The sequence below is a fragment of the Limanda limanda genome, chromosome 19 (assembly GCF_963576545.1).
Source record: "Limanda limanda chromosome 19, fLimLim1.1, whole genome shotgun sequence".
Lineage (NCBI taxonomy): Eukaryota > Metazoa > Chordata > Actinopteri > Pleuronectiformes > Pleuronectidae > Limanda > Limanda limanda.
In genome coordinates this window covers 21,727,659-21,735,158 of record NC_083654.1, presented here as the reverse complement: position 1 = coordinate 21,735,158, position 7,500 = coordinate 21,727,659, and positions in this window count along the sequence as shown.

Here is a 7,500-nt window from a genome sequence, read left to right as displayed (position 1 = left end):
TTTATACTTAGTATCACTGCATGAATAAAGGTTGGTAAACGTGCAATGGGTTTGTCCACATGGTCACTGGTTGAACTTCTCTATATAGTAGAGGTTGGTACTGGTAGAGCGTTTCATTTGCACCTGCTACACTATAACATGCTGGAGTTCCAAGTTGATCATAGGTAAAGTATTTAGGGGCTCGTCTTTCTCTCCTCTGTAAGTAATGTTCTTGTTCCCTGTCATCCTCGCCTGAATCCGAATACTGAGGATTCTGGATCTCGTCCTGTGCTTCTCCAACTGGTAGGGAATTTTCACTCTGATTATCCTCTTCCAGTAGCTCATCCTCTTGCTGTGTCTCAGACTCATTTGTGTCCGTTGTAGACCTTTCTTCAACCACTTGCTCGTCAGAGTTTAACAATGGTGTCCCTCGATCCTCGTCCTCCTGTGCGTCAGCATACTCAATGTATCCACATTCGTCTTCGTCATCTTCCTCTTCTTGATTTGCATTTTCTGCAGCTGCTTCCGGCATCCTTTTCTTTTGCTTAGATGTTGTTTTTGGCTGCAATTCTAAAGGTAAGTGATCACAGGGTAGCAACAGGTTGCGATGTAAGGTTCTTGATCTTCCTCTTCCCTGCTCAGGCTTGACTTCATAGACTGGAATGTCTTCTCCAACCTGGCGGATCACAACATGGATGTTCTCTTCCCAATGATTACGAAGCTTTCCAGTGCCTCCTCTAGGTGTCATATTTCTCACAAGGACACGATCACCAGCATGCAGAACTGAGCTTCTCACTTTTCCATCATAATGTCTCTTACTTCTCTCTGTTGACTTGTTTGCATTCTCTTGCACTATGCCATATGCCTCCTGCATTTCTCGTTTCCATTTCTCCATGTATGTTCGATGGTCTGCTTTTCCTGTCTCAGATGTGATGCCAAACAGGAGATCAATGGGTAACCTTGGTGACCTTCCGAATAAAAGGTAAAAAGGGGAGAAACCTGTTACTTCGCATCGTGTGCAGTTATATGCATAGAGCAGCTTGTTCAAAGATTCTTTCCAGTTTGTCTTCTGTTTAGTGGTCAGTGTCTTTAGCATTTGTAGCAATGTTCGGTTGAAGCGCTCAACCTGTCCATTTCCTTGTGGGTGATAAGGTGTTGTTCGTGATCCCAATACACCACAGTTCTTTTTCAGCTGGGCGAAGAGCTGGTTCTCAAATTCGCCGCCTTGATCGTGGTGTATCCGTGTCGGCAGTCCAAACTTCAGGGCGTAATCATTGAAAATGCGATCAGCAACTGTTTTGGCAGACTTTGAGGTGGTGGCGTAAGCCTGAGCAAAACGAGTGAAGTGGTCAACGATTACCAATATATACTCATATCCACCTTTACACTTGTCCAAGTGAAGAAAATCTATCGACACAAGTTCAAAGGGTTGTGTTGTGACAATACTGGTAAGAGGTGCCCGCGTTTCTTTACATGGTGTCTTTTGTTTCAGGCAAGTACAAGTCCTTGCCACATAATGCTCAATTTCTTTTTGCATGTAAGGCCAAAAGAATCTGTCTCTGATCAGCGATGTTGTTCGATCAATGCCTTGATGGCCCATCTCATCATGCAACTCTTTGAGTACAGTGGTCTTATACCTCTCAGGTAATACAAGCTGGGTTTTGTTTGTCGTCTTCCTGCGGAGAATGCCATCTTCATCAATATGAAGTCTTTCCCATCCACGCAGTAGACACTTGCTTTGTACACTGAAGCTGTTAAGTCCATGTCCGGTTGGTTTTTGGTTCCTCATCTTGCACTGCATTACTGGACCAATGTTCTTGTCGTCTTGCTGTGCTTGTCGAATCTCAGCCCCTGACAATGGTTTGTGCGTCTCTTCACTCACTGCTGTACATTGGAGAGAGGTAAATACTGGACAGACCCATGGTGAACTGGAGTCTTGAGTCTCAACAGCTTGGGTTGTTGCTGCCACACAATCTGATGCCAACTCTTCTGTACACTGTCCCATTATCATCTCGATATCTAAAGGCATTCTTGACAGACTGTCAGCATCCACATTTTCTTTCCCTGGCCGATATCGAATGGTAAAATGGAAATCTGCAAGCTCTGCTACCCATCTGCATCCAGTTGCGTTTAACTTGGCACTTGACAGGACATAAGTGAGCGGATTATTATCGCTAAACACAGTGAAAGTCGGTGCATAATATAGGTAATCTCTGAATTTTTCTGTGACTGCCCACTTTAAAGCGAGGAATTCAAGTTTTCCTGAGTGGAGATGGTAATTCCGTTCAGATGCTGTCAGTGTTCGGGAACCGTAGGCTATCACGCGAAGTTTATCATCCTGTTGTTGATATAAAACTGCCCCGAGCCCTTGGTTTGAGGCATCGGTATGGAGAATAAATGGCAATGAAAAGTCTGGAAACCCGAGGACTGGTGGTACGACCAGACAGTCTAAAAGTCGTTCCAATATGTGTTGATGCTCTTCAGTCCACACAATTGGTTTGTTTGATGGCACGCCTTTACTCTTCACTGTAACTCGTCTAGTGTTTATCCTATTCTGTGGCACATTGTTATCTTCTGTTGCCCCTTTCAGCAGGTTGTACAATGGCACCGCGATACGGGAGAAGTCCTGTATGTATTGTCTGTAATAGCTTAACAAGCCCATAATAGCTCTTAGTTCTCCTACGTTGCTAGGTCTCTTTTCTTTCAAAGCTCTCACAGCTATGGTGTCGGCTGGATCGATTTTGCTGCCTTCAGCTGACACAACTCTTCCCAGATAGCGGACCTCATGTTTGAATAATGAACACTTGCTGGGTTTTAGTTTAATTCCGTATTTCCTCAACAGCTGAAGCACTTTTCTGACATGGTTAACATGATTTTCAAATGACTGACTATACACTAGTGTGTCATCCAGGTAGGGGATACAGATGTTGTCTCGCACGTCTTCCAAACACTCCTCCATACAGCGTTGAAAGGCTGCAGGTGCGTTCATTAATCCAAATGGAATCCTTATCCATTCATACAAGCCCCATGGAGTCACAAATGCAGTCAAAGGTCGGCTGTCTTCATCCATAAAGCCCTGATGATAGGCCTTTCCTTGGTCTAGTAACGAAAACCACGAGTTGCCACCAAGACTGTCAAGGATGTCCTGCACTCGAGGAATCGGTTGTCTATCAGGATGAGTCTTTTTGTTTAGGAGTCTGTAATCTATGCAAAGGCGTAGGCTGCCATCTTTTTTCCTAACACACACAACCGGTGAAGCATAAGGTGAATACGATTTCGTCACCCATCCTTGCGCAATAAGATTGTGCAGATAATCTTTCATCTCCTTATATAACGGTTTCGGCACCGACAGGTAAGTGCGCGCTACAGGATCCATATCCTTCAACGATACGCTTAACTTCAGCTTTTTGATACATCCGATATCATCATCTGATTTAGAAAAAGAGGAGCATTCTTCACGAAGCATTTTCTGCACTACTACTCTCTCAAGTTCATTTAGATGGCTCAGGTCAATTGGTGGATTCCATGGAGTTTCAGTAACTTGCTCACTCTCTGCATTAACTTGACTCACTGACACGGGAGGGCTATGACTGGGTTTCTCAAACATGTTAGCTGGGTACACAGCCTGAACTTGCTGTAACGTACCCACAACAGTTCTTCCTGACAACTCAATATCATGATCAGTGGGATTTTGCACATCCAGCACAATGTAAGGTGAAACACCACTGCTGAGCTTCACCAACGTCTCACAAAACTCAAGGCCTTCAGCCCACTGTGGGTTTATGTCCGGCTCAAAGAGAAGGGTAATGTCTTTCTTCAGTGGCAGTGTCTGCGCTTTACAATCAATCTGAACAGAGGTGTGTTTAGGTACAATTACCTTCTCTTTTATCGTTTTCACAACATAGCCACATGACTGCTCGACAGTTACCAGATCAATGAAGCCGGTAACATCTTTTTTCTCAAGGCTAGGGAAAGCTACTCTTAATGTCTCATGCAACTGCTCTCTTCCTGTAGCACTGTTTTTTAATATTTGCTCAATAACATTAAAGCCTAGGATTGGCTGTGAGAGACTTCCACCTCTCATCACTAGCATGGGAACAACAAGTTCTTTAGGGTCGGCTCCCTCTGCAGCTAATCCAAAAGTGACCTCAATGAAACCCTTATAAGGCATGCTCTGTCCGTTAGCTGCTGTGATTTTCAAATCGTCGGTGGCATCAAGTAACTCAGAGACATCTCTTAATTTTTCACATGGCAAATGTCTCCTTTTCCACTTTTCATCCACAATACAGACTTGAGAGCCTGTGTCCCATAATGCTTGAGTCCTACGGCCTTGTATATAGCACTCAACCATACATCGTTTCCCTACCAGAGCAACAAGGCTGGAATGACTGTCCTTCTTGGTGTGGCTGGCATTTGTTCTTGGGTGGGAGAGCTGGTTTATTTGTGGGTGAGGGTGCTGGTTGCATCGTTTTCTATGTTTTGGCCAATGTTCAGCCTGACAGCTTTTAGAACAATAAGTGTCTTTTTTACAGGATGCACATGCTCTTAGTCTTTGGTCTTTTCCATGGACACCACAGTGGGAGCAATGCTGTTGGGACATTCCACTGTTGACGGTTACTCCATGTCCCGTGGGGGTAACCCTCTTCCGTTTAACGGAACATCATTTTCTTGTCTGGTTCCTCTCACTCTGCAACCTGCGAGAAAGTGTTCGCTGCTACCACATCTGTAGCAATGAGTGCAATATTCACTTCCACTTTGCTGACAGCCATTACATCTTCTCAGGCGTGCACGATACGGAGCAGGATACTGGTGCTGTGGTAAGAAGCTTTGTTGATATTGGGCTGCATCTCCTCTTCGTCCTGGTCCTGGGGGAGGCCAGTATCTTTGTGGTGCATTCTGGAACTGGGGAGGGGGAATGCATTCATCGATCACAGGTGAGGCAAGATACTGTGGCTGTGAGGGGTTCGGCTGTCGAATTGACTCTCTGATTTGTGCAACCTCAACGCTTAAATTTTTCAATAATGCCATATCAGAACGCATTTCTTTTAATTTATTTAGTACATCAGCCTGGATTTTGCTGGTGTGTTCTGAATTAGGGTTTTTTCCTTTTTTATCTTCAGGTTCTTCATTAGACTGAGCTGAGTGCACAGTGGTTGGCCGCTGTTGAATAAAAAGCTTCTTTTTATTTTGTCTCTCTGCTTCGTTTGCGAAAGCAATGTTGAGTTTCTCTAGGAGCAGCTCATCACTTGTTGTTGTCTGTTGCAGGTACGGTTGGAGGTCGCTTCTAATGCTATCATTTTGCAGGCCTGTTAGAACAGAATGGAGAAACATACTCTGTACGAGGACGGGATCATATCTTAGACCAGATTCTGTTTCCTGTGAAGCAAACAAGATTTTTTGTCTCAAATCTAACGCACGGATCAGAAAGTTTTGTGGGGTTTCCTTACTATTTTGGACCTCTGAGGTGAGCTGTTTATACAGATCTGTTGCACCCTTTTCTTGGTAATGGGATCTGAGAATCCTCCTCAAGATAGGTAAGGTAAGGTTGTTTTTTCCCTCCAGGTAGCTGCGTAACTGCAAGCCTGGTGCTATTGCCCGAATCACTGCATCAACTATTTCTATTTCAGGAAATCCCTTGTTGATGCCTTGCTCGATTTGGTGTGCTAAACTAGAGAAGGTAAGTTTGTCCTTTTGCCCTGGGTCACCAACCTGACCTGATATTTTGAATTCTCTACTCCACTGTAAGGAGACACGAGGTTGTGGGGTCTGTTGAGCTGAGTCATGTTCTTGTTTAGCATTATTACCTTCCCCACTCACTGACGTTTTGACTCCACCGGTTTGAGTTGGTCTCTCCTGTTGTGATAATGCTAATGCTAATTGTAATTTCTCGATCTCTTTTCGCAACCGCTCTCCTTCAGAAGGCTGAATGACTTGCTCTTGCGCCCTATCTATCTGCTTTGCCTCTGAGGCTGCCTTTTCTAGTGCAGCATTTTGTGCAGCCTGTTGCAACTCGATAATTTTATCTCTCAAAATCAGTAGCTGTGCCATACCCTCATCCTCAAGTTCATCCAACTCTTCTCTATCTAAGTGGCTTGTGACATGTAAAATGAGAGAGGAGCGATTTTTGCCTGATACCTCTTCAAATTCTGGACCAGCAATAGTTAGAAAATCACAAACTTCAATCAATGCATCTCTTGTCAATGTGTACAGAGCACCACCAACTTCTATCTTCAAGTTCTCTCGCTGTGATGAATCCATTTCAGTCTCTGATCTGTGGACAATGTCTATGTGATGTGGAACCTTCTCCTTGCAGAGTAGACAACGCAGTTCTCCTGGCACCAGTGGTTGACCTCAGATCGCATGCAAGTCTCTCTACGCAGTTGTTGAACCACCACACGTTACTGTCCACCCTGGCTGTAGATGTGATGGGTTGAATGATGATCGGGGACGTCTATCCGGGACAGCTGGTCCTCGTCATATTCTTCCCAGCGGTGCCTCCAAATGTTGTGCCCTGAAAAGGGGAGATGTTAATAACGTCACTCAGACACGGTGCTTCTGCTTCAGTAGCTGCATCAAGAATCGTTTATAATTCACAAAATCAATTTACAACATTACAACAAATGAACAGGTAACAATATATATATATATGGCCTATTAATCTTTGAACAGTAACTTAAATTATTGATAATTAACAAAATACCTTATCTCTTATTATTTACAAACATAACATACTGAACATTAATCATACACATAGACATCAGCAATATAATACTTTCTTTTAGCTGTCTTGCTAAATTAAACATGTGAACAATGCACACAACATGTGGTGCACTCATGCTCACCACGTGGTGCTACCTGCCTACACTACACAGAGCAGAGCTACATAAAAAGTGTGAACTAACTGCACAAACAGGACACAATCACAAATTCAACCATACAAACATTATAATCTTGTTGCTAAACAGGTCAATAATGTATTCACAGCACATAAACATTAATTTCCTACCTGAAAAGGGGAGATGTTAATAACGTCACTCAGACACGGTGCTTCTGCTTCAGTAGCTGCATCAAGAATGACACCCGTGCTCAGAGCTCCCCTAATCCGGCCTCTGCAGGTAAAACTAATCGATCAGCAGATCATTCAACCAGGCTATACTAATAGAGTGCAGATGGAAATCATTCATTCATTTTAACTTTATTCATACATTTTAACTATCTATCACACATCCAACCAGCAGCTAACCAGCAGCCAACCAGCAGCCAACCAGCAGCCAACCAGCAGCAAACCAGCATCCAACCAGCAGCCAACCAACAGCCAACCAGCAGGCAACCAGCAGCCAACCAGCAGCAAACCAGCATCCAACCAGCAGCCAACCAACAGCCAACCAGCAGGCAACCAGCAGCCAACCAGCAGCCAACCAGCAGCCAAACAGCAGCCAACCAGCAGCCAACCAGCATCCAACCAGCAGCCAACCAGCATCCAACCAGCAGCAGCCAACCAGCAGCCAACCAACAGCCAAC